This window comes from Bufo gargarizans, chromosome 2, assembly GCF_014858855.1.
Source record: "Bufo gargarizans isolate SCDJY-AF-19 chromosome 2, ASM1485885v1, whole genome shotgun sequence".
Classification (NCBI taxonomy): Eukaryota; Metazoa; Chordata; class Amphibia; order Anura; family Bufonidae; genus Bufo; species Bufo gargarizans.
The window spans coordinates 356,878,678-356,902,624 of NC_058081.1; positions in this window are offsets into that span (position 1 = coordinate 356,878,678).

Below are 23,947 nucleotides of genomic sequence, written 5' to 3' on the forward strand. Positions count from 1 at the left end.
AAAATAAAAATAGGATTGAATGAGGAAGTGCCCTGGAGTCCAATAATATATGGTTAAGGGGAGGTAGTTAATGTCTAATCTGGACAAGGGACGGACAGGTCCTGTGGGATCTATGCCTGGTTCATTTTTATGAACGTCAGCTTGTCCACATTGGCTGTAGAAAGGCGGCTGCGTTTGTCTGTAATGACGCCCCCTGCCGTGCTGAATACACGTTCAGACAAAACGCTGGCCGCCGGGCAGGCCAGCACCTCCAAGACATAAAAGGCTAGCTCTGGCCACGTGGACAATTTAGAGACCCAGAAGTTGAATGGGGCCGAACCATCAGTCAGTACGTGGAGGGGTGTGCACACGTACTGTTCCACCATGTTAGTGAAATGTTGCCTCCTGCTAACACGTTGCGTATCAGGTGGTGGTGCAGTTAGCTGTGGCGTGTTGACAAAACTTTTCCACATCTCTGCCATGCTAACCCTGCCCTCAGAGGAGCTGGCCGTGACACAGCTGCCTTGGCGACCTCTTGCTCCTCCTCTGCCTTGGCCTTGAGCTTCCACTTGTTCCCCTGTGACATTTGGGAATGCTCTCAGTAGCGCTTCTACCAACGTGCGCTTGTACTCGTGCATCTTCCTATCACGCTCCAGTGCAGGAAGTAAGGTGGGCACATTGTCTTTGTAATGTGGATCCAGCAGGGTGGCAACCCAGTAGTCCGCACACGTTAAAATGTGGGCAACTCTGCTGTCGTTGCGCAGGCACTGCAGCATGTAGTCGCTCATGTGTACCAGGCTGCCCAGGGGTAAGGACAAGCTGTCCTCTGTAGGAGGCGTATCGTTATTGTCCTGCCTTTCCCCCCAGCCACGCACCAGTGATGGGCCCGAGCTGCGTTGGGTGCCACCCCGCTGTGACCATGCTTCATCCTCATCCTCCTCCACCTCATCCTCGTCCTCCTCGTCCTCCAGTAGTGGGCACTGGCTGGCCACATTTGTACCTGGCCTCTGCTGTTGCTAAAAACCTCCCTCTGAGTCACTTCGAAGAGACTGGCCTGAAAGTGCTAAAAATTACCCCTCTTTCTCCTCCTCCTCTTCCTCCTTCTGGGCCACCTCCTCTTCCATCATCGCCCTAAGTGTTTTCTCAAGGAGACATAGAAGTGGTATTGTAACGCTGATAACGGCGTCATCGCCACTGGCCATGTTGGTGGAGTACTCGAAACAGCGCAACAAGGCACACAGGTCTCGCATGGAGGCCCAGTCATTGGTGGTGAAGTGGTGCTGTTCCGCAGTGCGACTGACCCGTGCGTGCTGCAGCTGAAACTCCACTATGGCCTGCTGCTGCTCGCACAGTCTGTCCAGCATGTGCAAGGTGGAGTTCCACCTGGTGGGCACGTCGCATATGAGGCGGTGAGCGGGAAGGCCGAAGTTACGCTGCAGCGCAGACAGGCGAGCAGCAGCAGTATGTGAACGCCGGAAGCGCGAACAGACGGCCCGCACTTTATGCAGCAGCTCTGACATGTCGGGGTAGTTGTGAATGAACTTCTGCACCACCAAATTCAGCACATGCGCCAAGCAAGGGATGTGCGTCAAATTGTCTAGTCCCAGAGCTGCAACGAGATTTCGCCCATTATCACACACCACCAGGCCGGGCTTGAGGCTCACCGGCAGCAACCACTCGTCGGTCTGTTGTTCTATACCCCGCCACAACTCCTGTGCGGTGTGGGGCCTGTCCCCCAAACATATGAGTTTCAGAATGGCCTGCTGACGTTTACCCCGGGCTGTGCTGAAGTTGGTGGTGAAGGTGTGTGGCTGACTGGATGAGCAGGTGGAAGAAGAGGAGGAGGAAGCCGAGAAGGAGGAGGTGGCAACAGGAGGCAAAGAATGTTGCCCTGCGATCCTTGGCGGCGGAAGGACGTGCGCCAAACAGCTCTCCGCCTGGGGCTCAGCTGCCACTACATTTACCCAGTGTGCAGTTAGGGAGATATAGCGTCCCTGGCCGTGCTTACTGGTCCACGTATCTGTGGTTAGGTGGACCTTGCTACAGATGGCGTTGCGCAGTACACACTTGATTTTATCAGATACTTGGTTGTGCAGGGAAGGCACGGCTCTCTTGGAGAAGTAGTGGCGACTGGGAACAACATACTGTGGGACAGCTAGCGACATGAGCTGTTTGACGCTGTCTGTGTCCACCAGCCTAAATGACAGCATTTCATAGGCCAGTAGTTTAGAAATTCTGGCATTCAGGGCCAGGGATCGAGGGTGGCTAGGTGGGAATTTACGCTTTCTCTCAAATGTTTGTGAGATGGAGAGCTGAACGCTGCCGTGTGACATGGTTGAGACGCTTGGTGACGGAGGTGGTGGTGGTGTTCGTGGTACATCCCCTGTTTGCTGGGCGGCAGGTGCCAACGTTCCTCCAGAGGCGGAGGAAGAGGCCGAGGCGGCAGCAGCAGAAGAGGCCGAGGCGGCAGCAGCAGAAGAGGTAGCAGGGGGAGCCTGAGTGACTTCCTTGGTTTTAAGGTGTTTACTCCACTGCAGTTCATGCTTTGCATGCAGGTGCCTGGTCATGCAGGTTGTGCTCAGGTTCAGAACGTTAATGCCTCGCTTCAGGCTCTGATGGCACAGCGTGCAAACCACTCGGGTCTTGTCGTCAGCACATTGTTTGAAGAAGTGCCATGCCAGGGAACTCCTTGAAGCTGCCTTTGGGGTGCTCGGTCCCAGATGGCGGCGGTCAGTAGCAGGCGGAGTCTCTTGGCGGCGAGTGTTCTGCTTTTGCCCACTGCTCCCTCTTTTGCTACGCTGTTGGCTCGGTCTCACCACTGCCTCTTCCTCCGAACTGTGAAAGTCAGTGGCACGACCTTCATTCCATGTGGGGTCTAGGACCTCATCGTCCCCTGCATCGTCTTCCACCCAGTCTTGATCCCTGACCTCCTGTTCAGTCTGCACACTGCAGAAAGACGCAGCAGTTGGCACCTGTGTTTCGTCATCATCAGAGAAATGCTGAGGTGGTATTCCCATGTCCTCATCATCAGGAAACATAAGTGGTTGTGCGTCAGTGCAGTCTATGTCTTCCACCGCTGGGGAAGGGCTAGGTGGATGCCCTTGGGAAACCCTGCCAGCAGAGTCTTCAAACAGCATAAGAGACTGCTGCATAACTTGAGGCTCAGACAGTTTCCCTGATATGCATGGGGGTGATGTGACAGACTGATGGGGTTGGTTTTCAGGCGCCATCTGTGCGCTTTCTGCAGAAGACTGGGTGGGAGATAATGTGAACGTGCTGGATCCACTGTCGGCCACCCAATTGACTAATGCCTGTACCTGCTCAGGCCTTACCATCCTTAGAACGGCATTGGGCCCCACCATATATCGCTGTAAATTCTGGCGGCTACTGGGACCTGAGGTAGTTGGTACACTAGGACGTGTGGATGTGGCAGAACGGCCACGTCCTCTCCCAGCACCAGAGGGTCCACTAACACCACCACGACCATGTCCACGTCCGCGTCCCTTACTACATGTTTTCCTAATTGTTATGGTTCACCACAACAACAAAAATATTATTTGGCCCAATGTATTGTATTCAAATTCAGCGGGATATAAATTTGAGGCCTAGTATTTAGGCGCTGGGTGACCGGTATGGATTTAGTGACAGAATTAGACTTGGAAATGCACAGTAGCGTGTGTGTGAAGTTATTCTGAATGACCCTATGTGCACCTTGAATATTATATACCCTTTTAGGGATAGATTTCAAATAGCTCTGATATAGCAGAAACCACTAAATTATGAAATTGCTAAATTGGGAATTGTATTTCAACCCAGAACAAAAAATGTGCTTTGACGGACACTAAATAACTTGCCCAGCCACAACAGTACAGCGGTAACGAGAGATTTAGCGGGATATAAATTTGAGGCCTAGTATTTAGGCGCTGGGTGACCGGTATGGATTTACTGACAGAATTAGACTTGGAAATGCACAGTAGCGTGTGTGTGAAGTTATTCTGAATGACCCTATGTGCACCTTGAATATTATATACCCTTTTAGGGATAGATTTCAAATAGCTCTCATATAGCAGAAACCACTAAATTATGAAATTGCTAAATTGGGAATTGTATTTCAACCCTGAACAAAAAATGTGCTTTAACGGACACTAAATAACTTGCCCAGCCACAACAGGACAGCGGTAACGAGAGATTTAGCGGGATATAAATTTGAGGCCTAGTATTTAGGCGCTGGGTGACCGGTATGGATTTAGTGACAGAATTAGACTGGGATATGGCCAAAAAATAACCACACTATTGCTGGTTAAATGCACTTGGTGTGACAGCTTGACCAACCACACTACTGAGGGTTAAATGCACTTGGTGACGGGCGCAGCTTGCCCCTGATGTAGTATATGGCCAAAAAATGAACAGACTATTGCTGGTTAAATGCACTTGGTGTCACAGCTTGACCAACCACACTACTGAGGGTTAAATGCACTTGGTGACGGGCGCAGCTTGCCCCTGATGTAGTATATGGCCAAAAAATGAACAGACTATTGCTGGTTAAATGCACTTGGTGTGACAGCTTGACCAACCACACTACTGAGGGTTAAATGCACTTGGTGACAGGCGCAGCTTGCCCCTGATTTAGTATATGGCCAAAAAATTAACAGACTATTGCTGGTTAAATGCAATTGGTGTGACAGCTTCACCCTGATGTAGGCTTTAGCCAAAAAACAACCACACCATTGAGGGTTAAATGCACTTGGTGACAGGCGCAGCTTGCCCCTGATGTAGTATATGGCCAAAAAATAAACAGACTATTGCTGGTTAAATGCACTTGGTGTGACAGCTTCACCCTGATGTAGGCTTTAGCCAAAAAACAACCACACCATTGAGGGTTAAATGCACTTGGTCGCAGCTTGGATCCACTTGGTCGCAGCACCGCACAAGACACAAAATGGCCGCCGATCACCCCAGAAAAAAGTGACTGACAAACGGTCTGGGCAGCCTAAAAACAGTGAGCAATTGAATTTCAGCAGCTCAATGATGCACAGCTGCAGATCGATCGATTAATCAAGTCCTTTGGAGGAGTTAATCTGCCTAATCTCGCCCTACTGTCGCAGCCGCAACCTCTCCCTACGCTAATCAGAGCAGAGTGACGGGCGGCGCTATGTGACTCCAGCTTAAATAGAGGCTGGTTCACATGGTGCTCTGGCCAATCACAGCCATGCCAATAGTAGGCATGGCTGTGACGGCCTCTTGGGGCAAGTAGTATGACGCTTGTTGATTGGCTGCTTTGCAGCCTTTCAAAAAGCGCCAAGAAAGCGTCACGAAAGCGCCAAGAAAGCGACGAACACCGAACCCGAACCCGGACTTTTACGAAAATGTCCGGGTTCGGGTCCGTGTCACGGACACCCCAAAATTCGGTACGAACCCGAACTATACAGTTCGAGTTCGCTCATCCCTACTAATGAGCCCTTTCATATAGTGCTCATTAGTATTCATCCCATAAGATGCAGGGGCATTTCCCCCCAACTTTTGGGGGAAAAATGAGTCTTATGGGGCGAAAAATATGGTAATACTCAATTTAAACCGTACCCAAATTATTATTCTCTCTATTCAAGTAACACTAATACAGTTGCAAGAAAAAGTATGTGAACCCTTTGGAATGATATGGATTTCTGCACAAATTGGTCATAAAATGTGATCTGATCTTCATCTAAGTCACAACAATAGACAATTTCATGATTTTCCTATTCCATGATGTAAAGTCACGATTTTATTAAAGACACGGAGGCGAGTATTGCTTTAACTCCTCTCTACTGTTACCATAGCAGCAAAGAATGAACAGTCAATCACAAAGATAAAACCATAGTAACCAACTCCTCCCCACTATCCCAGCATATAATGGCTCAACCCCTGGGATCATCCTCTTTCTTTGTACAGTTACTTCGAACTGCAGAACTCTCCGAAACTGGCCATCCCGGTCTGGAACCAACACTCTTGACAACTCAGAAAACCAAAGTCTTCAACGGAAGGAAAAACGTCCCTTGACGCTGGAAAGGAAACAGGCCATGCTCCTGGATCTGAATCTGCAACCAAGCCAACATCTCAGCCTGTGGAATGGAAAATAAAGTAGAGATAGAAACATAAAGACAATAGAATGCACAAGGCATACATTAGTTCTAAACAAGGCAAATGACACTGAGATAAATGTATGAGCAAGGAGTAAAATAAAATACCACAATCCAAACATTATATACAAACCTAAGCAAGGGCGGGAAGGGAGGGCAATACTCGCCTCCGTGTCTTTAATAAAATCATGACTTTACGTCATGGAATAGGAAAATCATGAAATTTTATCACAAGACACGGAGGCTCCGATTGCAAGTTTAAAGATGAGAAACGACAGAAGTAAAAGCATGTGACATGGGACGAAAATAAAATTCTCGAAAAGTGGACACTCTGGACCAGTCCGCTAAACGCATAACATCCTCCAGGCGGGCCCCCGAGACAGACATGGAAGTAGCGGAAGCAGTGCGAACCGAATGAGCCGTAAAAATATTAGTGTCAATGCCCGCCTGACTCAGTATCTCCTTAACCCAGCATGACAAAGTTACACTGGAGATGGGAGCATAGGAGTGAAAGACCGCGCATCGTAATCTAGGGCCCGAACGTCCGAGACCCTCTTACAAGAAATGAGGCAAAATAACGTTACCAATTTCGCCGATAATTGGCGCAGAGACAGTTGAGCATTAGTAGACCAAGAAGATAAAAAATTTACCACCAGCACCACATCCCAAGTAGCAGAGAAGCGAGGTCTGGGAGGTCGAGACAGACGAGAACCTTTAAGCAAGCGACACACAAGAGGATGTTGGCCCGCAGGGTATCCCTCAAGATCCTCGTGTCTAGAAGATATCGCAGACCTGTAAAGGTTGATCGTACGATAAGCCTTCCCCAAATCATAGAGGGAAGACAAAAAGGACAAGACCGAGTGTACAGGGGCGCGAAAGGGATCCAGAGCGCACTCTCCGCACCAACGAGCCTAAGTGTCCCAGGCGGCTCAATAAGCCCGTCTGGTTCCGGGGGCCCATGCGTTTTCCAGTAGGAAAACAGTTGTGTCCGAAACTCCAGACAATGAGCCGGAACACCCGAGATCCTGCAAGTGAGAAGGCGTAGCAGCCCTGCTAGTAGTAGGGGATGGGACTCCCCTGTCGGGCCCTGCAGCAGAGAGAGTTGGTCCGGAAGGAGAAGCGGGAAATCCACCAGCAGATCCAGGACCAGAGGGAACCAAGGCTGCGACCTCCACAGAGGCAGGACCAAGACAAGCTCCGCCGCTTGACGCTGAACCTGTAGGAGAACACGAGGGATCAGAGCAAATGGGGGAAATGCGTACATCAACGCCCCTCCCCACTGTTGCAGGAACGCGTCCACCACTTCCGCTAGAGGATCTGGCCGCCAGCTGAAGAATCTGGGCAGCTGGGCGTTCAAACGGTTCGCAAACAAATCTAGAGAGGGAGGACCCCACCGTGATGACAAAGCTAGGAATACCCTCTCGTCTAGCTTCCAATCGCTGGAATCCGATATGTAGCGCGAATTCCAGTCCGCCAACACATTGTGGAGGCCGGGAAGATGTTCCACAATTACCACAATACTCAAAAGTCTTACAAGAAGTGACGCACAGGATTGGCGCAAACAATGAAGAAGGTGCTCTCAGTGAAAAAGGAATCACCCTTCCTTTTAAAAGAATAATATATAAGTAAAATACTGGGCACTCTTCAAATATATGTACCTCACAATTTATTAAATGACATAGCATGGGCAGACAATTCATAAAACACACTTATTATTACATATATAAAAAACTGTGTAAAAAACTGTATAAAATCTGGGTAGGTTGTGAAAAATAAAGAGCCTTAATATATAATAGCCACCAAACGATGTAAGTGGGAAAGACTTAATGTGGATGTCCGTTCAGCTTTAGTTGGAATGCAGTCTATATTGCAGGTATATAGAACCCACAGTAGATGTATCCTCCAAGCAACAAGACGATAGTGCAGCTGGTGAATTACAGTGATTAACTCATGCGGCGTCCCGCTGTTACTCACTGTTAGATTGCAGTGCAAGGTTCCGCTGTTATACCGATGATTGTATTTCTGATCGGTGTTTAATTCGATCCTTTCCCCTCCTGTCTTTCAAGCTCCGCTCAGTATATATGAGCTCCGGCGCTTGTTGTATTTGCTGGTTCCCTTTGCAGCGCTGGATTGTAAGTTCAGATGAGAGTCATGCGCACCTTTAGTACATCTGTATCAAAGCGCCTCAGGTCTCCAGTTTAGACAGAAATGGCTTGGGGTATAAGAAATCCTTTTAGTTGGCAAAAACAATGTCCATAGGGGGATTCTTTGCACCAAACGCGTTTCGGGGTCCTTACTCAAAAGTCCTTCGCCAGGTAGGTCAGAACCGAAGAACGTGTTCCGCCCATACTGTTGACGTATCGGACCGCGGAAATGTTGTCCATCCGCAGTCTGATACAGGTCGTGACCGTGCCATTGGTGAAACTGCGAATCGCCAAAGACCCTGCCAATAATTCTAGGCCATTGATATAGAGGCGAGTCTCTTCTGGGGACCAGGGGCCTCCTGTGGATACCCCATTGCAGTGCGCCCCCCAGCCGCGTAAGCTGGCGTCCGACTCTATGACAAGGTCCGATTGCGGACCGAATAAGGCCTTGCCATTCCAGACCGACAGGTTCTGGATCCACCACTGCAACTCGTCCCTCGTCTCTGTCCAGAACGACCATGTCTGAATACGTGGCTCCGGCCCGAAGATGGGTAATCTTGAGCCGCTGGAGGGCCCGGTAGTGCAAGGGAGCCGGAAATATGGCCTGGATAGACGATGCCAGAAGCCCTATTAGACGCGCCAAGTGTCGTAGAGACAACTGTAGCCGAAGCAGAGCATGGTGTAGCTCTTTGCGAATCGACCGGACTTTGGACAGGAGTAGATGGAGGGTCAGGGACGAGGAGTCTATTCTGAACCCCAGGAATTCCATCGAAGTAGATGGTGTGAGACAAGATTTTTCTTGGTTTATGATAAAACCTAACCCTGAAAGGAGATTGACGGACATGGCGAGATGTCTGCGGAGAGGGGATGGACTTCCCGCCATGATAAGAATATCGTCTAGATAAATTATCATGTGCACCCCTCTGCTGCGTAGCCAAGTCACCACCGGTTTCATCACTTTGGTGAAGCACCAAGGGGCAGACGAGAGGCCAAAAGGTAGGCAAGTGAAACGCCAGATCTGATCTCCCCAAAGAAAACGAAGCAGATCCCTGGAGGCAGAAGCCACCGGGACCGTGAGATACGCATCTTTGAGGTCTAGTTTGACCATCCAGTCGCCCGCGAGGAGCATGTCCCTTAGAAGATGGATGCCCACCATCTTGAAGTGACGATATTGGACTAACGCGTTGAGGGGTTTCAAATTTATAACTGGACGCATCTGACCTCCCTTTTTCTGTACCAGAAACATATTGCTGATCACACTCGTGGTGCGAGACGTGGCGCGTTCTATCGCTTCCTTGTGGAATAATTCCATAAGCTCCCTGTGTAAGTGTTGCTGGAGCGAACCGGTTAAATGTATAGGATGGGAAGTAGGCATAAGGTCCGGGGAGGCTACTAAGTCTATTGTGAAACCTCTGACGGTGTTCAGCACCCACCGTTCTGAGGTGATCACGGACCAGGCATGGAAAAAGAGACGGAGTCTGCCCCCGACCTGTTGAAGAAGGTAACGGGAGAGCGGGATGGGTACTTATCGACTGGTCGTCTAAAGGCGGGAGCTCCACGGAAACCTCTGGAACGTCCTGGGGTGCCCCGGGAGGGGAAGAAGGAAGGCTGGTGCCTGGGATCCTGAAGCGAGGATCTGAAGTTGAAGGAGCCTCTCCCCGTGCTGGGATGGAAATTAGAACTGCCGGACAGATATTCTAGAGCTGCCAGCCCTACTGGAGAAACGGATATTAAAAACTTTTCTCATTGAGGCTTTGTCCAGAGCTGTGAAAGCCCTGACGTATCTGCCCAATTCCTTTATAAAGGAATCTCCAAATAAAAGGCCCTGGGAATCTTTGCCCGCCTCAGATAGGTTGAAGAGTTTTGGCTCCACCTTTATCAAAATAGCTTTACGGCTTTCTATGGCCAGGGAGGTATTCACATTTCTAGTAATACAAATGGCCCTCTGGATCCATCCTCCTAACTCTATGGGGTCCACAGATCTACCCTCTGCTTTGGCGGATTCCGTCATATCAAATATTCTGGCAAGAGGACCCGTAATGTCTAGGAGCTTGTCCTGAACGGCTCTCAGAGCCGAATCCAACCCTTTCTTGGGGTTGAACCCTGTTTTTGACAGAAACTGGACCATCTTAGGGTCCACCGTTGGCGTCTCACGCACCTTGTGAGGGATTAGAGGGCGTGGGCATTCTGCCCGTAACTTGTTGCACGACTCCTTACTTAGAGGAGTGCGAATTTTTTACTCTAAATACTCAGCCACATGAGTGGCCGGGAGCCATTCCGCAGAGCGGGGGTGATGTAGCTCATCGGGATTTAATAAGGGATCCCCCAGGGGGTCAACCAAAAGGTTGTCCTGCATAGAATTACCCTCCTGTATAGTGGCCATGGCTTTTGCAGGTACGGGGTTAGGCAATAAGTCTAGGGGATCAACAGCAACATCCGCCAGCTCCTCAACCGAGTCATAGTTTGACTCGTTCTGTGCCTCCTCTATAGATTCCTTGTCTGAATCTGACATTGGCTCAGGAAGGGTCCTGGCCGTCTTACAAGCGCGAGATCTTTCTGCCTGTCGCGGGCAGGCTCTTTATGCGGAACAACCGCGTGATCATGTGATGGATCTCAATCGGTCATAGAGGTTCTGGAGGCTGAGGGCATGTTAAGATCCACACCTGAGGTCTGAGTGGTCATGGCGGACTGAGAACATAAGGCCTGAGAGATAGAATGCGTTAGGGCTGAGGACATGGAGCCCATAGCCGCAATAATTGCATTTGAGATGGATTGCTGCAGCACTGTATTCTGCATGTCATTTGGGGAAACCTCAGTGCGGCTGTCTAATGCTGGGGGTTAATAAGGGCAGCGGGGTCTCCCTGTCTAGGGGTAGAACCGGCACTACGGCGAGACTTGATGGACAGATGGTAGGAGTAATTCACCCCAGACCACCAAGGACCGCAAATAGAATAGACCTAGGATAAAGGAAAAACACTAATGAGGGACTATAATGCCGCAAATAAATGCAAATACAGGAGCAAGACGAAGGGGAACTCACCAAGGGGCACCGGAGGGCAGAAGGACTCCAGCAGTGAGCGCGGCGCGGGCGCGAACCTGAGCAAGATGGCGCCGAGATCTCGGCGAAACGGCGGCCAGGAGACCCGAAATCCCGCGAGATCGCGGGAGGGAACAAGGAGGGAGCCCCAAGATGGCGTCCGAGAACTCGGCCGGGAAGAGACAGGGTGCAGGGACCGACCAACGGAGCCGTCCGGTGAGCCTAAAGGGAGAAAAAAGAGGGGGGGGAATGGAGGCAGCGCTGATACCAAGGCACTGGCAAACAGTGGGGCACAAAATACAAAATAACATAAGCGATAGCCCGACCCAGGAGGGAGCCAGGGCAACAGTAAATCAATAACACCAGGGAAATGTTAACCCTGAGTGGGGAGCAATGAAAGCAAAATGAACAATCATAAACATACAATAGCATATGGATACTCATCTGCCATGGCAGCAGCAAAGAAAGAGGATGATCCCAGGGGTTGAGCCATTATATGCTGGGATAGTGGGGAGGAGTTGGTTACTATGGTTTTCTCTTTGTGATTGACTGTTCATTCTTTGCTGCTATTGTAACAGTAAAGAGGAGTTAAAGCAATAGGAGCCTCCGTGTCTTGAGATAAAATCACAGTCTGCTTAAACTAATAACACACAAAGAATTAAATGTTACCATGTTTTTATTGAACACACCATGTAAACATTCACAGTGCAGGTGGAAAAAGTATGTGAACCCTTGGATTTAATAAGTGGTTGAACCTCCTTTGGCAGCAATAACCTCAACCAAACATTTCCTGTAGTTACAGATTAGTGATGAGCGGGAGGTGCCATATTCGATTTTGCGATATTTCACGAATATTCGATTGAATATTCGTGTTATATTCGTCGAAATCGAATATTCGTAATTATTCCAATTATTGCGAATAATATGCAATTTAATTAATCGCATAATGGGATTTTTTTATTATGACTAATTGACTATGGCTAGGCTAATATGTGTATTTTACGAAATTTCGCAATATTGCTCTAACTTCGTCTTTTAGAATATTACGAATATTCTAAAAGACGAAGTTAGAGCAATATTACGAAATTTCGTAAAATAAACATATAGATTGTAATTTAGCTAATATAGTGCTATAATCCTTTTTTTTTTCTTTTTTATGCCTCTTCTGAACTTAAGTTTTGTAAAATATGTACACTATTAAAAAAATTACTATAGCAGTATATTAGCTAAATTACAATATATATGGGTATTTTACGAATATTCGTAATATTGCTCTAACTTCGTCTTTTAGAATATTCGTAATATTGCTCTAACTTTGTCTTTTAGAATATTACGAATATTCTAAAAGACGAAGTTAGAGCAATATTAAGAATATACGTAAAAAGTTGAAATCACAATTCGATTATTATAACTTGAATTAATCGGATTGCGATTTCAACTTAGCTAAGTTAACACTGCTATATTCCATTTTAGGCTAGAATTAACGAATATGGAATATAGCAGTGTTAAGTTGAAATCGCAATGCGATTATTATAACTTGAATTAATCGGATTGTGATTTCAACTTAGCACTGCTATATTCCATATTAGGCTAGAATTAACGAATATGGAATATAGCAGTGTTAAGTTGAAATCGCAATTCGATTATTATAACTTGAATTAATCGGATTGCGATTTCAACTTAGCACTGCTATATTCCATATTAGGCTAGAATTAACGAATATGGAATATAGCAGTGTTAAGTTGAAATCGCAATTCGATTATTATAACTTGAATTAATAGGATTGCGATTTCAACGTAATTCTCAAATCCGACAGTACATTCTAGTATATGGAGACGTTCCCATGGTGATGGGGACGCTCCATGAGCACAGAAGTCGGCAGAAGCGGCAACGGGCACTGACTGGAGCAGCCAGGAAGCCAGGAATCCAAAGGACAGGTAAGAACAACTTTAGGGAAGTGGGAAAGAAAAAAATATAACAATTAAAAAAAAAAAAAAAACAATATTTGATTTCGCGAATATATAGAACAATATTCTAATTATTCGCGAAATCTCGAAGTTGCGATATTCGAGAAAAAAAATTTGCAATTTGAATATTCGCGCTCAACACTATTACAGATCAGACGTGCACAACGGTCAGGAGTAATTCTTGACCATTCCTCTTTACAGAATTGTTTCAGCTCAGCATTATTCTTGGGATGTCTGGTGTGAAACGCTTTCTTGAGGTCATGTTTAAGCCATTCTGTTGTTGATTTACTTCTATGCTTTGGGTCGTTGTCTTGTTGCAAAACCCATCTTCTGTTGAGCTTCAGCTGGTGGACAGATGGCCTTAAGTTCTCCTGCAAAATGTCTTGATAAACTTGGGAATTCATTTTTCCTTCGATGATAGCAATCCGTCTAGGCCCTGACACAGCAAAGCAGCCCCCAAACCATGATGCCCCCACCACCATACTTCACAGTGGGGATGAGGTTTTGATGTTGGTGTGCTATGCTGTGTGTGTTTCTTCCAAACAACTTTGGTTTCATCTGTCCACAGAATATTTTGCCAGTACTGCTGTGGAACATCCAGGTGCTCTTGTGCAAACTGTAAACGAGCAGCAATGGTTTTTTTTTGGACAGCAGTGGCTTTATCTGTGGTATCCTCCCATGAAATCCCTTCTTGTTTAGTGTTTTGCGTATCGTAGATTCACTAACAGGGATGTTAACATATGCCAGATACTTTTGTAAGTCTTTAGCTGAAACTGTAGGATCCTTCTTCACCTCATTAACCACCTCCGGACCGCCTAACGCGCCGATGCGTCCGGAAGGTGGTTGCTTTTCTCCTCCTGGACGCATCGGAGCGTCATCTCGCGAGACGCGAGATTTCCTGTGAACGCGCGCACACAGGCGCGCGCGCTCACAGGAACGGAAGGTAAGCGAGTGGATCTCCAGCCTGCCAGCGGCGATCGCTCGCTGGCAGGCTGGAGATCCGAATTTTTTAACCCCTAACAGGTATATTAGACGCTGTTTTCATAACAGCGTCTAATATACCTCCTACCTGGTCCTCTGGTGGTCCCTTTTGTTAGGATCGACCACCAGAGGACTCAGGTAGGTCAGTACAGTCCCACCAAACACCACACTACACTACACTACACCCCCCCCCCCCCCCCGGTCACTTATTAACCCCTTATAAACCCCTGATCACCCCATATAAACTCCCTGATCACCCCCCTGTCATTGATCACCGCCCTGTCATTGATCACCCCCCTGTCAGGCTCCGTTCAGACGTCCGCATGATTTTTACGGATCCGATCCATGTATCCATGGATCCGTAAAAATCATGCGGACGTCTGAATGGAGCCTTACAGGGGGGTGATCAATGACAGGCGGGTGATCACCCATATACACTCCCTGATCACCCCCTGTCATTGATCACCGCCCTGTCAGGCTCCATTCAGACGTCCGCATGATTTTTACGGATCCGATCCATGTATCCATGGATCCGTAAAAATCATGCGGACGTCTGAATGGAGCCTTACAGGGGGGTGATCACCCATATACACTCCCTGATCACCCCCTGTCATTGATCACCCCCCTGTCAGGCTCCATTCAGACGTCCGCATGATTTTTACGGATCCGATCCATGGATCCATGGATCCGTAAAAATCATGCGGACGTCTGAATGGAGCCTTACAGGGGGGGTGATCAGTGACAGGGGGGTGATCACCCTGATTACCCTGATCACCCCCTGTCATTGATAACCCCCCTGTAAGGCTCCATTCAGACGTCCGCATGCGTTCTGTGGATCCGATCCATGTATCCATGGATCCGTAAAAAATCATGCGGATGTCTGAATGGAGCCTTACAGGGGGGGTGATCAGTGACAGGGGGGTGATCACCCTGATTACCCTGATCACCCCCTGTCATTGATAACCCCCCTGTAAGGCTCCATTCAGACGTCCGCATGCGTTCTGTGGATCCGATCCATGTATCCATGGATCCGTAAAAAATCATGCGGATGTCTGAATGGAGCCTTACAGGGGGGGTGATCAGTGACAGGGGGGTGATCACCCTGATTACCCTGATCACCCCCTGTCATTGATAACCCCCCTGTAAGGCTCCATTCAGACGTCTGCATGCGTTCTGTGGATCCGATCCATGTATCCATGGATCCGTAAAAAATCATGCGGATGTCTGAATGGAGCCTTACAGGGGGGGTGATCAGTGACAGGGGGGTGATCACCCTGATTACCCTGATCACCCCCTGTCATTGATAACCCCCCTGTAAGGCTCCATTCAGACGTCCGCATGCGTTCTGTGGATCCGATCCATGTATCCATGGATCCGTAAAAAATCATGCGGATGTCTGAATGGAGCCTTACAGGGGGGTGATCAGTGACAGGGGGGTGATCACCCTGATTACCCTGATCACCCCCTGTCATTGATAACCCCCCTGTAAGGCTCCATTCAGACGTCCGCATGCGTTTTGTGGATCCGATCCATGTATCCATGGATCCGTAAAAAATCATGCGGATGTCTGAATGGAGCCTTACAGGGGGGGTGATCAGTGACAGGGGGGTGATCACCCTGATTACCCTGATCACCCCCTGTCATTGATAACCCCCCTGTAAGGCTCCATTCAGACGTCCGCATGCGTTCTGTGGATCCGATCCATGTATCCATGGATCCGTAAAAATCATGCGGACGTCTGAATGGAGCCTTACAGGGGGGGTGATCAGTGACAGGGGGGTGATTACCCTGATCACCCCCTGTCATTGATAACCCCCCTGTAAGGCTCCATTCAGACGTCCGCATGCGTTTTGTGGATCCGATCCATGTATCCATGGATCCGTAAAAAAATCATGCGGATGTCTGAATGGAGCCTTACAGGGGGGGGTGATCAATGACAGGGGGTGATCAGGGAGTCTATATGGGTGATCACCCCCCTGTCATTGATCACCCCCCTGTCATTGATCACTCCCCCCCTGGTAAGGCTCCATTCAGCCATTTTTTTTGGCACAAGTTAGCGGAAATTTTTTGTTTGTTTTTGTTTTCGTTTTTTCTTACAAAGTCTCATATTCCACTAACTTGTGTCAAAAAATAAAATCTCACATGGACGCACCATACCCCTCACGGAATCCAAATGCGTAAACATTTTTAGACATTTATATTCCAGACTTCTCACGCTTTAGGGCCCCTAAAAAGCCAGGGCAGTATAAATACCCCACATGTGACCCCATTTCGGAAAGAAGACACCCCAAGGTATTCCGTGAGGGGCATATTGAGTCCATGAAAGATTGAAATTTTTGTCCTAAGTTAGCGGAAAGTGAGACTTTGTGAGAAAAAAAACAAAAAAAATCAATATCCGCTAACTTATGCAAAAAAAAAAAAAATTCTAGGAACTCGCCAGGCCCCTCATTGAATACCTCGGGGTGTCTTCTTTCCAAAGTGGGGTCACATGTGGGGTATTTATACTGCCCTGGCTTTTTAGGGGCCCGAAAGTGTGAGAAGAAGTCTGGGATCCAAATGTCTAAAAATGCCCTCCTAAAAGGAATTTTGGCCCCTTTGCGCATCTAGGCTGCAAAAAAGTGTCACACATCTGGTATCGCCGTACTCAGGAGAAGTTGGGGAATGTGTTTTGGGGTGTCATTTTACATATACCCATGCTGGGTGAGAAAAGTATCTTGGTCAAATGCCAACTTTGTATAAAAAAAATGGGAAAAGTTGTCTTTTGCCAAGATATTTCTCTCACCCAGCATGGGTATATGTAAAATGACCCCCCAAAACACATTCCCCAACTTCTCCTGAGTACGGCGATACCAGATGTGTGACACTTTTTTGCAGCCAAGGTGGGCAAAGGGGCACCTTTCAGATTTCGCAGGCCATTTTTTACACATTTTGATTTCAAGGTACTTCTTACACATTTGGGCCCCTAAATTGCCAGGGCAGTATAACTACGCCACAAGTGACCCCATTTTGGAAAGAAGACACCCCAAGGTATTCCGTGGGGGGCACGGCGAGTTCCTAGAATTTTTTATTTTTTGTCACAATTTAGCGGAAAATGATGATTTTTCTTTTTTTTTTTCTTTTTTCCTTACAAAGTCTCATATTCCACTAACTTGCGACAAAAAATAAAAAATTCTAGGAACTCGCAGTGCCCCTCACGGAATACCTTGGGGTGTCTTCTTTCCAAAATGGGGTCACTTGTGGCGTAGTTATACTGCCCTGGCAATTTAGGGGCCCAAATATGTGAGAAGAACTTTGCAATCAAAATGTGTAAAAAATGCCCTGCAAAATCCGAAAGGTGCACTTTGGAATATGTGCCCCTTTGCCCACCTTGGCAGCAAAAAAGTGTGACACATCTGGTATCGCCGTACTCAGGAGAAGTTGGGCAATGTGTTTTGGGGTGTCATTTTACATATACCCATGCTGGGTGAGAAAAATATCTTGGTCAAATGCCAACTTTGTATAAAAAAATTGGAAAAGTTGTCTTTTGCCAAGATATTTCTCTCACCCAGCATGGGTATATGTAAAATGACAGCCCAAAACACATTCCCCAACTTCTCCTGAGTACGGCGATACCAGATGTGTGACACTTTTTTGATGCCAAGGTGGGCAAAGGGGCACATATTCCAAAGTGCACCTTTCGGATTTCACCGGTCATTTTTTACAGATTTTGATTGCAAAGTACTTCTCACACATTTGGGCCCCTAAATTGCCAGGGCAGTATAACTACGCCACAAGTGACCCCATTTTGGAAAGAAGACACCCCATGGTATTCCGTGAGGGGCATGGCGAGTTCCTAGAATTTTTTATTTTTTGTCGCAAGTTAGTGGAATATGAGACTTTGTAAGGAAAAAAGAGAAAAAAAAAAAAATCATCATTTTCCGCTAACTTGTGACAAAAAATAAAAAATTCTAGGAACTCGCAGTGCCCCTCACGGAATACCTTAGGGTGTCTTCTTTCCAAAATGGGGTCACTTGTGGCGTAGTTATACTGCCCTGGCAATTTAGGGGCCCAAATGTGTGAGAAGAACTTTGCAATCAAAATGTGTAAAAAATGCCCTGCAAAATCCGAAAGGTGCACTTTGGAATATGTGCCCCTTTGCCCACCTTGGCAGCAAAAAAGTGTGACACATCTGCTATCGCCGTACTCAGGAGAAGTTGGGCAATGTGTTTTGGGGTGTCATTTTACATATACCCATGCTGGGTGAGAAAAATATCTTGGTCAAATGCCAACTTTGTATAAAAAAATGGGAAAAGTTGTCTTTTGCCAAGATATTTCTCTCACCCAGCATGGGTATATGTAAAATGACACCCCAAAACACATTCCCCAACTTCTCCTGAGTACGGCGATACCACATGTGTGACACTTTTTTGCTGCCAAGGTGGGCAAAGGGGCGCATATTCCAAAGTGCACCTTTCAGATTTCACCGGTCATTTCTTACACATTTTGATTGCAAAGTTCTTCTCACACATTTGGGCCCCTAAATTGCCAGGGCAGTATAACTACGCCACAAGTGACCCCATTTTGGAAAGAAGACACCCCAAGGTATTCTGTGAGGGGCATGGTGAGTTCCTAGAATTTTTTATTTTTTGTCGCAAGTTAGTGGAATATGAGACTTTGTAAGAAAAAAAAAAAAAAAAAAAAATCATCATCATTTTCCGCTAACTTGTGACAAAAAATAAAAAGTTCTATGAACTCACTATGCCCATCAGCGAATACCTTAGGGTGTCTACTTTCCGAAATGGGGTCATTTGTGGGGTTTTTCTACTGTTTGGGCATTGTAGAACCTCAGGAAACATGACAGGTGCTCAGAAAATCAGAGCCGTTTCAAAAAGCGGAAATTCACATTTTTGTACCATAGTTTGTAAATGCTATAACTTTTACCCAAACCATTTTTTTTTTGCCCAAACATTTTTTTTTTATCAAAGACATGTAGAACTATAAATTTAGCGAAAAATTTATATATGGATGTCGTTTTTTTTGCAAAATTTCACAGCTGAAAGTGAAAAATGTCATTTTTTGCATAAAAATCGTTACATTTTGATTAATAACAAAAAAAGTAAAAATGTCAGCAGCAATAAAATACCACCAAATGAAAGCTCCAATAGTGAGAAGAAAAGGAGGTAAAATTCATTTGGGTGGTAAGTTGCATGACCGAGCGATAAACGGTGAAAGTAGTGTAGTGCCGAAGTGTAAAAAGTGGCCTGGTCATGAAGGGGGTTTCACCTAGCGGGGCTGAAGTGGTTAAGCAGTCTGTGCTGTGCTCTTGCAGTCATCTTTACAGGACGGCCACTCATAGGGAGAGTAGCAGCAGTGTGGAACTTTCTCAATTTATAGACAATTTATCTTACCATGGACTGATGAACAGCAAGGCTTTTGGAGATACTTTTATAACCCTTTCCAGCTTTATCCAAGTCAAAAATTCTTAATCGTAGGTCTTCTAAGAGCTCTTTTGTGCGAGGCATCATTCAAATCAGGCAATGCTTCTTGTGAAAAGAAAACCCAGAAATGGTGTGTGTTTATTATAGGACATGGCAGCTGTAACCAACACCTCCAATCTCATCTCATTGATTGGACTCCAGTTGGCTGACACCTCACTCCAATTAGCTCTTTGAGATGTAATTAGTCTAGGGGTTCACATACTTTTTCCACCTGCACTGTGAATGTTTACATGGTGTATTCAATAAAAACATGGTAACATTTAATTCTTTGTGTGTTATTAGTTTAAGCAGACTGTGATTGTTAATTGTTGTGACTTAGATGAAGATCAGAAAACTTGTGCAGAAATCCATATCATTCCAAAGGGTTCACATACTTTTTCTTGCAACTGTACATGACTTTTATTCATACAGATTAAACCTACACCTACAGAGGGTTGAAAACCTGATCTATGATTGCAATGGTATAGCTAAGTTTCTAGATGATTTAGATCCCAACTAACAATAAGGAACTTATGATATTGTGCCAAAAGCACAGACACTGTATAGTCAGCAGCTGCTGACAGTGTGTCTCGTTCTGGCCTATATACACTGTAGCTGGGAATCATAGGTCTCTGTTTCAATTCACAGTAGTTACAGTCAATGTGCCTGAAGGTGACCTCACTGTTAGGTTACATTGCAGTCAAGATCAATCATAATGGACAAAAGCAATGTTCCCTGACATCTTTCACCATGTACGTGCAGGGGTCTACTGGGCCCAGGGGCGTAGCGTGGGGGGGGCCGGAGGGGCCGTTGCCCCGGGCGCCAAATTGCAGGGGGCGCCAGGCAGCCGAAATTTCAATGAGTGGCCTGAAGCCTATAAGGCAGTAGAGCGATGCAGGACTCGGTCACGATAACCTCACTGTGACCTCCTGCGTCGGGTCTCGCGAGATGACGCGATGACGCGGCGCAGGAAGGCACAGTGAGGCGTTCGTGACCGCCTGCGGCGGGAACAAGCGGGGATGGAGATGGGTAAGTATTTTTTTTTTATGTTACCTTTCCTAATTGCAGTGCAGAGGCTCTGGGGGCAGTATGGGGGGTGGGAGAGGACTGGAGCAGAAAGGCTATGGCATTGGCACAGTAATAAGAGGGGGACATTATATTAGCAAAGAGGGGGCCAGTACATTAATAACAAAGAGGGGGACATTACATTAGCAAAGAGGGGGCCAGTACATTATTAATAAAAAGGGGGGCATTATATTAATAATAAAGAGGGGGCCAGTACATTATTAATAAAAAGGGGGGCATTATATTAATAATAAAGAGGGGGCTAGTACATTACTATTAATGTAATGGCCCCCTCTTTATTATTAATGTAATGACCCCCTCTTTGTTATTAATGTAATGACCCCCTCTTCATTATTAATGTAATGACCCCCTCTTTATTATTAATGTAATGACCCCCTCTTTATTATTAATGTAATGTCCCCCTCTTTGTTATTAATATAATGGCCCCCTCTTTATTATTAATGTAATGGCCCCCTCTTTGTTATTCATGTAATGGCCCCTCTTTATTAATAATATAATGGCCCCCTCTTTATTATTAATGTAATAGCCCCCTCTTTATTATTAATATAATGACCCCCTCTTTGTTATTAATGTAAGGACCCCCTCTTTATTATTAATGTAATGACCCCCTCTTCATTATTAATGTAATGACCCCCTCTTTATTATTAATATAATGACCCCCTCTTTGTTATTAATGTAATGACCCCCTCTTCATTATTAATGTAATGACCCCCTCTTCATTATTAATGTAATGACCCCCTCTTTATTATTAATGTAATGACCCCCTCTTTATTATTAATGTAATGGCCCCCTCTTTGTTATTAATGTAATGACCCCCTCTTCATTATTAATGTAATGGCCCCCTCTTTATTATTAATGTAATGACCCCCTCTTTGTTATTAATGTAATGGCCCCCTCTTTGTTATTAATATAATGGCCCCCTCTTTATTATTAATGTAATGGCCCCCTCTTTGTTATTCATGTAATGGCCCCTCTTTATTAATAATATAATGGCCCCCTCTTTATTATTAATATAATGGCCCCCTCTTTATTATTAATATAATGACCCCCTCTTTGTTATTAATGTAAGGACCCCCTCTTTATTATTAATATAATGACCCCCTCTTTATTATTAATGTAATGGCCCCCTCTTTGTTATTAATGTAATGGCCCCTCTTTATTAATAATATAATGGCCCCCTCTTTATTATTAATGTAAGGACCCCCTCTTTATTATTAATATAATGACCCCCTCTTTGTTATTAATGTAATGACCCCCTCTTTGTTATTAATATAATGACCCCCTCTTTGTTATTAATGTAATGACCCCCTCTTTATTATTAATATAATGACCCCCTCTTTATTATTAATGTAATGGCCCCCTCTTTGTTATTAATGTAATGGCCCCTCTTTGTTATTAATGTAATGACCCCTCTTTATTAATAATATAATGACCCCCTCTTTGTTATTAATGTAATGACCCCTCTTTATTATTAATGTAATGACCCCCTTTTTATTATTAATGTAATGGCCCCCTCTTTGTTATTAATGTAATGGCCCCCTCTTTGTTATTCATGTAATGGCCCCTCTTTATTAATAATATAATGGCCCCCTCTTTATTATTAATATAATGACCCCCTCTTTGTTATTAATGTAATGACCCCCTCTTTGTTATTAATATAATGACCCCCTCTTTGTTATTAATGTAATGACCCCCCTCTTTATTATTAATATAATGACCCCCTCTTTGTTATTAATGTAATGGCCCCCTCTTTGTTATTAATGTAATGACCCCTCTTTATTATTAATGTAATGACCCCCTCTTTATTATTAATGTAATGGCCCCCTCTTTGTTATTAATGTAATGGCCCCTCTTTGTTATTAATGTAATGACCCCTCTTTATTATTAATGTAATGACCCCCTCTTTATTATTAATGTAATGGCCCCCTCTTTGTTATTAATGTAATGGCCCCTCTTTGCTAATATAATGGCCCCCTCTTTTTATTAATGTAATGGCCCCCTCGTTGTTATTAATATAATGGCCCCCTCTTTATTATTAATGTAATGGCCCCTCTTTATTATTAATGTACTGGCCCCCTCTTTGTTATTAAAGAGGGGGCCAGTACATTAATAATAAAGAGGGGGCCAGTACATTAATAATAAAGAGGGGGCCATTATATTAATAACAACGAGGGGGCCATTACATTAATAAAAAGAGGGGGCCATTATATTAGCAAAGAGGGGCCATTACATTAATAACAAAGAGGGGGCCATTACATTAATAATAAAGAGGGGGTCATTACATTAATAATGAGGGGTCATTACATTAATAACAAAGAGGGGCCATTACATTAATAATAAAGAGGGGGCCATTACATTAATAATAAAGAGGGGGTCATTACATTAATAATAAAGAGGGGGCCAGTACATTAATAATAAAGAGGGGGCCATTATAATATACAGGGGGAATGAAAGCTATCTGTCTGGCTCTAGCTCAGTATTGGGGGGCAGCAGGATGACAGTGTTAAGACACCAGGAAGGAGAGCATGATAGTAAAGTGAGGAACCTAAATTTTTTTCGGTGAAACTCTGCAGAGACGAGAAGCGGCTGAAAGAAGTTATCATGGTGGTCTTATCTCTGAATGAAGACGTCGAGGAGAGTCTACATCACAGGAGACGTCACTGGATGTAACAGGTATGGTGGGGTATTCTACTGTAATAATAATGTCCATCCACATATCTGTTTCATGGTAGGGTTGAGGGAGAAGATTGAGAATTTGGCCCATACTGCCGCATTCTGGCCCCAGACTTCAGGTCACACTGTGTGTGTTCTGAATTCTGGGGCCTCACACCCATCTACTACATTATCTGTACTCAGAGAGTTATCTCTGTGTTATCTGAGGTGTTACATAGGACTGCTAGTGATCTACTATAGTATCTGTTAAAAGTGGCGTGCCTGGGGTAGGCGCGGGGGGGGGGGGCGCAATTTTTGGCTTGCCCCGGGTGCTGGCAACCCACGCTACGCCACTGACTGGGCCCATTAAGAAACTGTGCCTCTCATGAGAGAAGACTCTGTGTATCCCTCAGGGGCAATAATGCTATACTGTTAAACTGCTGTAGTAAGTACAAAGCCAGAAGAATCCCCTTCTGGCTTTGGATAAAAAAACTGCCACAAAAAGCAGTTTGGCTTTGTCTGTGTTAAG